The sequence below is a fragment of the Pleurodeles waltl genome, chromosome 10, assembly GCF_031143425.1.
Source record: "Pleurodeles waltl isolate 20211129_DDA chromosome 10, aPleWal1.hap1.20221129, whole genome shotgun sequence".
Taxonomy (NCBI): domain Eukaryota; kingdom Metazoa; phylum Chordata; class Amphibia; order Caudata; family Salamandridae; genus Pleurodeles; species Pleurodeles waltl.
The window spans coordinates 928,954,697-928,967,339 of record NC_090449.1 but is presented as its reverse complement, the minus strand read 5'-3'; the positions used below and the strand labels follow the sequence as shown (position 1 = coordinate 928,967,339).

The following is a 12,643-nucleotide window of genomic DNA, read 5'->3' as shown; positions in this document are numbered from 1 at the left end:
TGCTGGTGTCAGCAGTCCCACAGAATGGACTGTGGTGCAACTGCCCTTGAACCGCTACAGCGACAAATCAGTTCTTTCTCAGAAACCCTTAGAACCATTGAAGGGCATGTCCAATATGGGCACCTGAAGGTGTCCAGAATACCTGGATGATCTCAACCAGGAATGCCTTCTGATCACAACACTGGTGCTAATAGCTCTACTGGTGCAGTCTGAAGTGTCCAGGCCAGTCTGAAGCACACACTTGACATCAGCATCTTGATAGCCACAGAAGTGGAAAACTGCAGTCACTGCTGGCCTGGTTATTACTGATGCTGAATCCACAGCTTCAGAAGGACTTGGCTTACTGTTGTATGACTGGTTGACAGAGCAATTATTGCCTGTAAGCTAGCCTTTTACAGTAACCCTGAATTTCCTGAACTGGTAAGGCAATTATACCAAGTATTGTGAAGTGGCACGATTGTCTTTGAATCATTCCAAAGCCAGTGCTGATTCAGTCTTTTTATTCAAAGAACCTGGACCAGTCAAAGGGCATACCCAGTGGTGATGCCTGCATGTCAGCAGAAACCCCTGTTGATATCATCCAAGCATGCCTTCTGAGCATTACACTGGGGCCTGTCTGTGGTGTCCAGGCCAGACTGCAGCACGCATTTGGCAGCATCTATTGAGATTATACTGTATAGTTTTTGCCAAAGAGACCCTGAGGTAATCTGGGATAGTCAGCAAGATGCTGCTGCTCATATTCAATAATTAGTGTATCTACCAAAATAAAAACTTTAATAATAGACTTTCTTTTCTTTTAAATGTTTTAAACACATTTGTATTGTTTTCGGTATGAATTATACAATAATATTCACGGTATACTCCAGGACAGAATATTTCATAGTACACAATACATAGCATTATTGTCTCGGTGATACAGTTTTATATTGTGCAACTCAGCTATACCATCCTATATCCAGATTCTATACTTACGTTCATTCTTAACTAATACTTGGATATATAGATTATGTTTGCTATATTGTAGTTCACCAGGTGAGACTGTGTTCTATTGAATACTTCTTAACTTCTCCCCCCTCCATTTTCCAACTTGACATCTTGCTCTCATAGGAGAATCATAGCAGTGGCGTGCCATAATTCAGCCATTTGCTGTTAAGCGCATGACCGCAGTTTAGATCTGGTGTGGAGGAGATCTTACCGTGTATCCGTGCCCAGCGGCACTACCTCTGTATCACATTTCTGTTATTAACAAGATTTCAGTAGTGGCCACTAGGTTTTGCCAAACACAGTAGCCCAGTACGGTTAATTCTATATCTGCAATTAGACCCTCTCTGCCTCACATGTTGTTTAAAAAAAGTCCAGCATCTCATCCCAGTCTAAAGTCATAGGGTGTCTTCTCAGTTCTCTACTCTCCTCTCCTCCCTCCTGAGGACGGTACTCTCTGCTCTGCACCCCTCTCCAACACTTCTACACTCCATTGCGCCATCGAGGGGGCTAGTGTAGCCTTCCAGCGTCTGGTCAATAGGTGCTTTGCCAATAAGAGTGCCAGGTCTGCAAACCGCAAGGACACCCTCCCTTTTCTTGTGTGGGGAAACAACCCAAGCAAACATGCCTCTGCTGTCCTCCAGACACTGCTTCCTGTTACCTTCTTGAAGATGGTACCCAACGTATTCCAGTACTTGGAGATATTAGGACAGCTCCAGAGCATGTGTTTTAGTTCTGCCTCTTCTACCCGCATCTGGGACATGTTCATGGTAGTGTGGGGAATAGTATATGAAGCTTATGTGGCGTGAGATAAGCTCTATGTAGTATGGTATATTGTATAAACTTGAATCGCGTGCTTCGGGATACCTGACTAGGGTACTCTAGTATTTAAGACCACTCTTTGTCCGATAATTCTTTACCCATATCCACTCCCCATTTAGTTTTAAGAGCAGTCAAGGGTTGCAGTAAGTGTACTCTGAGTCTTTTGTAAAGCCATTTAATTAAATGTGTCTCATGTCCTACGGTATACACAGTATGAATAAAATCATGCATGGGGGGGTTCCATGCCATCCGGGGCCCAGTGGTTCTTTACGTAGTGTATTATATTTGCATGCAGTAAGAATAATGAAGTTGGCAGATTGTGTTCATGTATGAAATCCATATGTGTTAGTAAGGGGTGGTCTTTGAATAGCGTCCCAACTGTGTCCACTCCATCCTGTGTCCACCTTTGTATTCTGCTTTGGGTTAGTGTTCCAACATACACAGGTAGTCCCATCAGAGGAATGTTGCGGGCGTAGGGAACCACGCCAGCTGTGTATTTGAGCGCAAGTTTCCAGTACTTTAAGGCCACTCGTAGCAAAAGTGGCATCCTCTCGGGAGAAACAGGACCCAGAACCTATCAGGGAGTGTAGACAGCCCCTATGTAACATTGCTTGGGTGAACTCTATTTCTTGCAAGTTTCGTCCGGCCAGCCAGTATGCGAGCCATTGAAGCTGGCTCGCCACACAGCAGGCTTTAAAGTCAGGTGCACTCATGCCCCCCGGTCCACCGGCATTTGCAACTTCGCCAAGCTAATCCAGCGCCTTCCCCTAAAGTAGGTATCAGGCACCTACACCAGTAGATTCATAAAATAGTACAGGATACAGGGCAGCATCACCATCTTGGCCAACCCTAGTCTGCCCGCGATGGATAGTGGTGACGTTATCCAAAACAATCTGTGGCTTGAGTGAGGTCATACCTCTCCGCAAGTTGCTCTCTAACAGGTCCAGTGGGGTTCAATAAATCTGTATACTTAGGCATCGAAAAGTGTCTACAGCTACCCACAGTTGCCGGTCACCAAGGTCCACCATGTTCCCTATATCTAATTCACAGAAGAAGAATGCTATGGACTTGTCATAGTTTATGTCCAGCCCTGACAGCGGTGCAAAATCGTGAAATATCTGCACAGCAGAACTCAGGCTGTGGCCAAGGATTCTCACGTATAAGATAATGTCGTCGGCATATAGTGATAGAGTGCATTGTATTCCATACATCAATTCTACAAAAACAGCAGGGGAGACAATGGGCATCCTTGTCTAGTACCCCTATGAATATGATAGGAGTTTGAAATGTTCTGCCCCATGCCGCCCTCGCCGTAGGAGCAGCATAAAGCAGTCGGACCAAGTGTATATACTCATGGGGAAGCCCAAATCGTTCCAACACTTCAAACATATAGTCCCAGTTTAAGGAGTCAAATGCTTGGCGGAGATCCAAGGAAAGACAGCCCACTTGGAGGGAATCACTCTCTGGCAGAATCTATCACATGATATAACCAGTGTATATTTAAGGAGGTATTACGAGATGGTACAAATCCACATTGGTCTGTATGGAGCAAGTTGCCTATAAAGGGAAGGAGTCTTTGCGCTAATAATTTTGCTAATATTTTATATTCTGTGTTCATTAAAGATAAGGGTCTATAGGACAACATATCTGTTGCAGACTTTCCAGGTTTTAATAGTGAGGTCACTATTGATTGTTTAGTCGTATCTAGGGGGTAGCCAACTGCCAACAAGGCATGATATAACTTCTCCAGTTGAGGGGCCAGTTTTGAAATATATAGGGAATAGAATTCAGACGGAAGACCATCCAATCCTGGTGATTTATTACGCGCCATATCCTTAATGGCCCCACGTATCTCCCCTTGTTTTATCTGCGCTCCCGGGATTTGCTTGCCTTCATCATCAAGTGTCGGTAGTTCAATGTCCGAGAGGAAGGAGCTAAGGTGTACCTTGTCTAGTACTGGTGTGCAGAATACAGGGTTAATTATTAGTTTCAAAATGCCACGTTGGTCTCTAGTTGAGTATTTATACTAGTTTGTTGTGGTGTATTAATGTGCAAAATGGGAGTGGGGGATGGCTCATCTTTTATAAGGCGCGCCAAAAGCGCACCTGCCCTATCCCCTTCACTGTGTGTATGCCCCTTATATTTTGCATAGTCTAATTTTCGTAGTCATTTGAGTAGTTCTGCGTGCTCGGCCCTGACTTCTTGTAACTGCTGACCCTGTGGGGTCTGCAACACTGCCCCCTTCTCTAGGGGCCCCAGTCTGTCTTCTACCTGTTTTAGCTCCCTCAATATGGCCGTCCGTACCCCCGTCATTGCTCCCATCATTGCTCCTCTTACCACCACTTTGAACGCCTCCCACTCCACTAACGGAGAGGACGCATGTAAGGAAATGCCTCCTTGGCATGGTTACCCCTGGACTTTTTGCCTTTGCTGATGCTAAGTTATGATTTGAAAGTGTGCTGGGACCCTGCTAACCAGGTCCCAGAACCAGTGTTCTTTCCCAAAACTGTACCTTTATCTCCACAATTGGCACAACACTGGCACTCAAGTAAGTCCCTTGTAACTGGTACCCCTGGTACCAAGGGCCCTGATGCCAGGGAAGGTTTCTAATGGCTGCAGCATGCCTTATGCCACCCTAGGGACCCCTCACTCAGCACATACACACTGCTTCACAGCTTGTGTGTGCTGGTGGGGAGAAAATGACTAAGTCAACATGGCACTCCCCTCAGAGTGCCATGCCAACCTCACACTGCTTGTGGCATAGTTAAGTCACCACTCTAGCAGGCCTTATAGCCCTAAGGCAGGGTGCACTATACAACAGGTGAGAGCATAAGTGCATGAGCACTATGCCCCTACAGTGTCTAAGCCAAACCTTAGACATTGTAAGTGCAGAGTAGCCATAAGAGTATATGGTCTGGGAGTCTGTCAAACACGAACTCCACAGCACCATAATGGCTACACTGAAAACTTGGAAGTTTGGTATCAAACTTCTCAGCACAATAAATGCACACTGATGCCAGTGTGCAATTTATTGTAAAATACACCCAGAGGGCATCCCCTGAAAACATACCCGACTTCCAGTGTAGGCGGACTAGTTTTTGCCAGCCTGCCACACACCAGACATGCTGCTGGCCACATGGGGAGAGTGCCTTTGTCACTCTGTGGCTAGGAACAAAGCCTGTACTGGGTGGATGTGCTTCTCATCTCCCCCTGCAGGAACTGTAACACTGTACAAAGGCTCACCACCTTTGTTACAGCACCAAAGGGCATCCCAGCTAGTGGAGATGCCCGCCCCTTCGGCCACTGCTCCCACTTTTGGCGGCAAGGCTGGAGGAGATAATTAGAAAAACAAGGAGGAGTCACCCACCAATCAGGACAGCCCCTAAGGTGTCCTGAGCTGAGGTGACTCTTACTTTTAGAAATCCTCCATCTTGTGGAAGGAGGATTGCCCCAATAGAATTAGGGATGTGCCTCCTCCCCACAGGGAGGAGGCACAAAGAGGGTGTAGCCACCCTCCAGGACAGTAACCATTGGCTACTGCCCTCCCAGGCCTAAACACCCCCCTAAATTCAGTATTTAGGGGCCCCCAGAACCTAGGAAACCAGATTCCTGCAACCTTAACAAGAAGAAGGACTGGTGACCTGAAGCCCTGCAGTGAAGACGGAGACGACAACTGCTTTGGCCCCAGCCCTACCAGCCTGTCTCCCAACTTTGAAGAAAACTGCAACAGCGACGCATCCAACAGGGACCAGCGACCTCTGAAGCCTCAGAGGACTGCCCTGCAACCAAGGACCAAGAAACTCCCGAGAACAGCGGCCCTGTTCAACAATCTGCAACTTTCTTGCAACAAAGAAACAACTCTAAGGACTTCACGTTTCCCGCTGGAAGCGTGAGACTTTCCACTCTGCACCCGACGCCCCTGGCTCGACCTGCGGAAAACCAACACTACAGGGAGGACTCCCTGGCGACTGGGAGCCCGTGAGTAGCCAGAGACGACCCCCCCTAAGCTCCCACAGAGACGCCTGCAGAGGAAATCCAGAAGCTCCCCCTGACCGCGACTGCCTGTAACAAGAGACCCGAGGCCTCCAGGACCTGAAGGACCCGAACTCCAGTGCAGGAGCGACTCCCAGGTGACCCTCTGCCTAGCCCAGGTGATGGCTACCCCAAGGAGCCCCCCCCCTGTGCCTGGCTGCATCGTTGAAGAGACCCCCATGTCTCCCCATTGCTTTCAATACAAAACCCAACACCTGTTTGCTCTCTGCAACCGGCCACCCCTGTGCCGCTGAGGGTGTACTTTCTGTGCCTGCTTGTGTACCCCCCCCCCCCCAGTGCCCTACAAAACCCCCCTGGTCTGCCCACCGAGGACGCGGGTACTTACCTGCTGGCAGACTGGAACCGGGGCACCCCTGTTCTCCATTGAAGCCTATGTGTTTTGGGCACCTCTTTGACCTCTGCACCTGACCGGCCCTGAGCTGCTGGTGTGGTAACTTTGGGGTTGGCTTGAACCCCCAACGGCGGGCTACCTTGGACCCAACCTTGAACCCTGTAAGTGTTTTACTTACCTGTGAACTTAACAATTACTTACCTCCCCCAGGAACTGTTGATTTTTGCACTGTGTCCACTTTTAAAATAGCTTATTGCCATTTCTACCAAAACTGAACATGCTATTGTGATTATTCAAAGTTTCTAAAGTACCTAAGTGAAATACCTTTCATTTGAAGTATTACTTGTAAATCTTGAACCTGTGTTTCATTAAATTAACTAAGAAAATAGATTTTTCTATATAAAAAACAATTGGCCTGGAGTAAGTCTTTGAGTGTGTGTTCCTCATTTATTGCCTGTGTGTGTACAACAAATGCTTAACACTACCCTCTGATAATCCTACTGCTCGACCACACTACCACAAAATGGACCATTACAATTATCTACTTTTGCCACTAACTTACCTCTAAGGGGAACCCTTGGACTCTGTGCACACTATTTCTTACTTTGAAATAGTATATACAGAGCCAACTTCCTACAACGCAGTACCGGTATTGTCAGTAAAGAAATTATTTATTACTCAGGCCATTTCCTCTTTCAACGCTGCATCTTCCAGTAGTAATGGTTGCAGTCGCCATGTTGGGATTGCTGTAGACATCTTCCCCCACATCATAGTCAATTCTAATGGGTTATGATCCAATAGTGTTTTCCCTAAGTATGTAGCATGGGTCGTCTGCTGTGTAGCGGTGCACAAAACACGATCAAGTCTCATGTGCACCCTGTGTGGGTGGGAATAAAAGGAATATTCTCTCATCCCTACATTCTTGGCCCGCCGTATATCTATAAGTGCCCAGCCTTGTAACCAATTCCGCAGTGCTTCTGCTTGTCTTTGCGCATTAGTGCCTGACAGTGGGGGGGGGGGAGGAGCAGTCAAGGGTAGTGTCTAGCACTGCATTAAAGTCCCCACCTAATATCCAGGGGATGTGTGCCCATTGTGTGAGTACCACCAATAGGTGTTCTAGGAAAGCAACTTGGCTGCTATTTGTGGCATATATACTACCCAGTACCACAGGCTTCCCATCTAAGTCACCTCTGGCCAAAGTGGACCTGCCTTCCTCATCCTCCTTTGTGTCCAGTACCTTGAATGGGACCTCAGACCGTATCCACACATCCGCCCCACGAGCAAACGCAGAGTATGACTTGTAGAGCAGATGCCCTCGCCATTTTTTGCGGAGTTTCACCGCCTCATGAGTGGTGAGATGTGTTTCCTGTAAATATGTTATGTGTGCTTTACGGCGATTCAATAGGGCCAATATTCTATGCCGTTTGTGGATAGATCCCATTCCACGTACATTCCAAGTAATAATATTGTAATCATTTATCAACATCATTATGGAACATTAATAGACTAATCCCTCTCCCAGTCCACGCCAGGCTGCTTCTCTCCAGATGTATTATGTATGATGCATTTGTTGATGTCAAAACTTTGAAAGAATAAACAGTTCCCCCAACTGAACCCAATACTAGGCAAAGCCAAAACTGACTCCGCCAAAAACTTACATAATAATAACCTAATCGGCTTATAACCATTATTATGCAAACAATCAAACAAGCCTACGCAATGGGGGTTGTGCAAGATGTAGGTTCAGTATTTCTCTTCCGTGGTTAACTGGTTTCCCTATGTGAGATAGGGATCACAGAGGTTGACCGTCCGGGCCCACCACTTAGAAAAGAGATATATATAATCCCCACAGGAGGTGAGGATTCATCCACTAACAAGGAGTACGATTTTTCATCCGTTTACTTTCGTAATCGATTATCACAGCAAGTCCCTTCATCTTGTGTCAGTGAGTGTTCTTGCAAGGGTGTGATACGCCTATGTTAAAACTAATCATTCTAAGTTGCTACCCGGTCTGTGTGGGCATTCTGTGATTGTTCATAAGTCTTTTACTTCAGCACTTGGAGAGGTCTTTTAAGGGCTCATTTTCACTCAGGCTATTCACTAGAGCAGTGGTTCCCAACCTTTTGATTTCTGTGGACCCCCACTTTAACATTAATGGAACCCAGGGACACCCACTGAATCATCATGGGAATCCGGGGACCCCTGTCTGAGTCATTACTGGAAGCTGGGGACCTAATTTGTCAATATTTGTTAATATTTTTCCATTTTCTAGGCTCTCGCGGACCCCCTGAGAAGGCTTCGGGACCCCAAGGGGTCCTCGGACCACAGGTTGGGAACCACTGCACTAGAGCTCCTGCGCTGCCTGTGGAGTAATGGATGGAAATAGTGCCAGGCTTCCGATTGAGTCGGAGGCGACAGTGCTATCTACAGAACAGGAAACACCAGGAGGAGGGGAGTCTACTCTATGTATGGAGTATGCTAACTGAATTGCATCATTTTGACCCTCCAACACCTGCGACAACGTCGGGCCAGTTTTCTTTTGTGTTGAACGTTGTCGATTTTGCTAGTCTTTGCAGGGCTGGTGGTTCTGTCTCGATGGTAGGGCATCACTTTGAGGCCCGGGTGTGGGAAGGTCAAGTCCAGCCAGTCGCGCACTAAATCAGGTGTTTCAAAGAAATTTGCTTTTGATTATGTGTGATTCGCAATCGGGCCGGAAATAGTAGGGCATATGATAGTCCGGGTACAAGGAGACTCGAGTATTATCTACTAAGATGGGGTCCATTTCTCTTGTGACTTGTAACAGGGTGCCACGATCTCTGTAGTTTAGTACCCGGGCTATCAAGGGGCGCGGTGGTGCCCCTGGTGGGGGCCCCCTACCAGGAATTCAATGCACTCTCTCTATTGGGAAGTGGGTTGATAGTCCATCTATTGCTTTCGTTCTCAACCAGGCTTCCACTTACTGTGCGGCATCTTGAACTTCTTACCCCTCCGGGAGGCCGACTATGCAGACATTATTGCGTTGCGATCTCCCTTCTGCGTCTTTGACTCTTTCTTGCAGGGCTTCTACTTGTTGTTGTAAGTGTTCAATAGCGTTTTTATTTTCCTTATGGGCAGGGAGGATACTAGCGACATTTGTTTCTGTCTGTTTTATTCTGACCGTTAATTTCTTTTGATCATCCTTCGGGATACTCAGTTCCATTGTAATAGAGCCCAGCCTTTGTTCTATCGCCAGCCGTGATTCCCTGATTTCCTATAAAATGACGTCAAGTTTATCCATTAGGGCATCTGTTGCTGTAGCTGGCACCGAGTTCCTGGAGCTTAGCGTCTCTGCGCCATCAAGATGTTTGCCCTTTGTGCGGCCCATGACCTTGCCCACACATGGTGCGACTAACCCGATAGGCCGGCACACTAGGGCCCACAGTCAAATAAATGAGGGGTTTTCACCAAGGGAGGTTTCTATACTCACGGCCTCAGTCATACACCTGTCATCCTCGGTATTACGTTTCTGGGTTTAAGGTAGACGTTGGCAGTGTTTTTAGCCACCGCCTGGTTCCAAATTATGGCCCTCTCATATTGGTGGCCGTTCTATAAGCCGTGCTGCGTCGTGTGATGCGAAACGTTTTCTAATCGCAGAATTTGAGATATTCCTCTGGGTTTCTCCTCTTGTTATACTCCTCGGCAGTTAAGGTCGCCAGCACTTTCTGTCCCTCGAATGCCATTTCTACTCCATGCTTCGTCCTGCACAGTGCATCACCAGATGAGGGGTGGGGGATCAGGCATCCGGGATCGACTGAGGCCACATCGCTGTAGCCCAGACTCTCACAACCGGCACCGATCATGACTGTGCCGCCATCGCAGCCCAACTCACCGCATCACGCCGCTGGCCCAAGGGCCGTCCCATCCGATCTAGTCTCTCCACTCGCTAGGCCCAGCTCCGCACGAGGCTCTGTTACACCCTCACAATGCTGACCGGGGGCCTATTACTGTTCCAGTGTGCACTCGGTTATCACTCGAGGGCAGGTAGCAGTCCCTCGTCCATGGATGGGCCCGATTTGTGACTGATTTATTGCTCTTAGCGGGTCCGGACCGGGAGCTCTGCAATTAGACGACCGCCATCTTGGGCAGTTAGCCACGCCCCCCCTCAACTTCACTGATAGACTTATTGGCTAGAGCAGCTAAAATACATTTGCTTCCCAAAAGCATCAAGTAATTTTGATTACTTTTCAAAATGATTGGTTGAAAAGAAATCAATTTTGACCTTGCTTGCTGAAGTTTGAAAAATCATGCTCTCAGTATAGAATGCTTGGTCAGGGAGGTTGGGTCAACAGGAGCTGATCCAAGTTATCTAGACATAGGTCTAGTGACTGGTGGGCTTGAGTATGGCTTGGAACATGGAGCTAAAAGGGCATTAGTAAAGATTTCTAAATGGCAATAATGGCTGAGATAAAGCTGGTACTGGTTGAAGAATCTCAGTCACTGCATTTGTCTTTGTTTGGAATGTGGCCAGCTGCAATTTTGGTGTTTCAGTTTCCCTCCAAACCTCCACCACAAACGGAACACTGTCCTTATGTGGACTAAGTAGAGAGCCAAGTATGCTTCAAGCAATTTGTCGAGTCCACTGGCATTTTGTTAATTAGGATTCAGTTCATCAGTATAATTTTGGAGGCAGCAATTCGTTCCCTTCCTCATTACCAGTGTTGTGAGGAATATTGAAGTCCTGCACTGGGTCTAAATCTGAGCCAAAAACTAATGAATCCTCTGTTGATACGGACATGAATGACTGTCTCAGATTGGAATCCAGCTGTATAAATTCTGGTTGAGGTTTTGTGATTTTACAGCAGACAAAGGCCTGGACCGGGCTGACATCAGTTTGATGTCAGAGAATGGCATTGGATCATCAAACAGCACCGGTGGTGTCAGTATCAGTTCAGAAAGAACTGGCGTGGACCTTTTTGCTAGAGTACAAGTTAATGCTGGAGTTGGTACAGGTCTCGTAGTGGTTCCAGAGGTAGCAGATCTTACAGCAGAAGCCCGGCTGAGGATTCCTGTGCGTCTCTGGGGCTCAAAGGCACACCAGAGGCAGCCAGGATTGCACAAAACATCTGTGTGGCCTCTCTGAATGTGTAGTTTGTTGTGAAGTTGACAACAGCCCAGGAAGTCAGAGAGAGCAGGGACCATTTTCAGGAATGTTTGTGATTCATAGACATAGAGGGAGTTGATTTTTAACAAGACAATCTTGCGCCTTCTTTATAGATTTCAAGAGGTAGGATAGGGTTGAGTCCCATAAGGCGTCTTACGCTTATGCCTAGACTTTGACTTACTGGAAGACTTCGAGCAGGAAGTGGACTTTTACAGGGGCGGGCTAGTGACCAGGACTGCTATTGATACTTCTTGCATGACTTAAGAGACATGGCCAGAGCCTAAGCACCATAGGCAAACCTCTTGAAAAAATCCATCGACATTTGCTTCCTTGTCATTTTCACTAGGGACACCATACCCTAGCACATTGTGAAATATTTTTAGCAGTCATAGGAAGATCTACAAGATTCAAAACAGAGCTCTTGATCCATGGTGAAGGGCATGAAACGAAAGAAAGGGACATCACCAAGCGGAGTGGTAGTTTTATGTGGTTCATCTCAGTCCGTTCCAGATTGTATGGTGCCACCACAGAACCATACAGTGCCACCTACGGCACACAGGGGCATCGCTGGATTCAGTCTGATGAATTAATCAAAAACATGATTTTGGTGTTTCTCCTAATTTAGTAACTAGCACCTTTGAATTGACTCTTACCTTCCTCCTGAAGTTTGTCTCATTATTACTGCCCCTTTCTCAGTGTTCTTCAGCCTTGCTACAGTGTTGCTTTTTGCATTTCGAATTTGCAATTCAGTAGTCTCCCTCGCTTTACCATCTGCTTTTCACTCTTCCCTCCTTGATTTTGTGATATCACAAAGAGCGTTAGGACAGACTGAGTCAATGTGCGCCTAACCACATCTACCCACCCTGACACTGCAGGACACACAACCCATCACACCAGCTGCCTCCACTTACCTTCAGACACTTTCACCTATGTGAGCGTTGTGCCTATTAGCATGAACATACGGACATGCTGTAACTAGTTTACCAAATGGTTTAACAAATTTTTAAGAAGTTGACAATGTCTAAACTAAAATACTGCCACTACTAGTTATTACATTTATGTTTTGTATATGCTAGCACCTTTAAAGAAATACTGTACAAACAATAATAGGTTTGTGCTGGATTGAAGCATAGCATCACAAGCGGGTAAGAAGACGATAACTGTATTTAGTACAGCTTAAACGAGGGCAGCTACAATAGCGGAGAGCACTGCAGCTATAGTTCACTAGACTTCAAACTCCCTGGAACGTCATCCCCACCTAAACCCAAACATTCCAGAACCACTGCCACTCCTCCAGAGAACATAAAGTAACAGTT

General features: G+C 46.8%; 1 protein-coding gene across 6 annotated transcripts in view; it reads right to left on the bottom strand.

Moving 5' to 3' along the window:
• The window catches only part of SNX13 (sorting nexin 13), a 587,891-nt gene that overhangs the window by 374,508 nt on the left and 200,740 nt on the right, over positions 1 to 12,643 (bottom strand). The window lies entirely within an intron of this gene.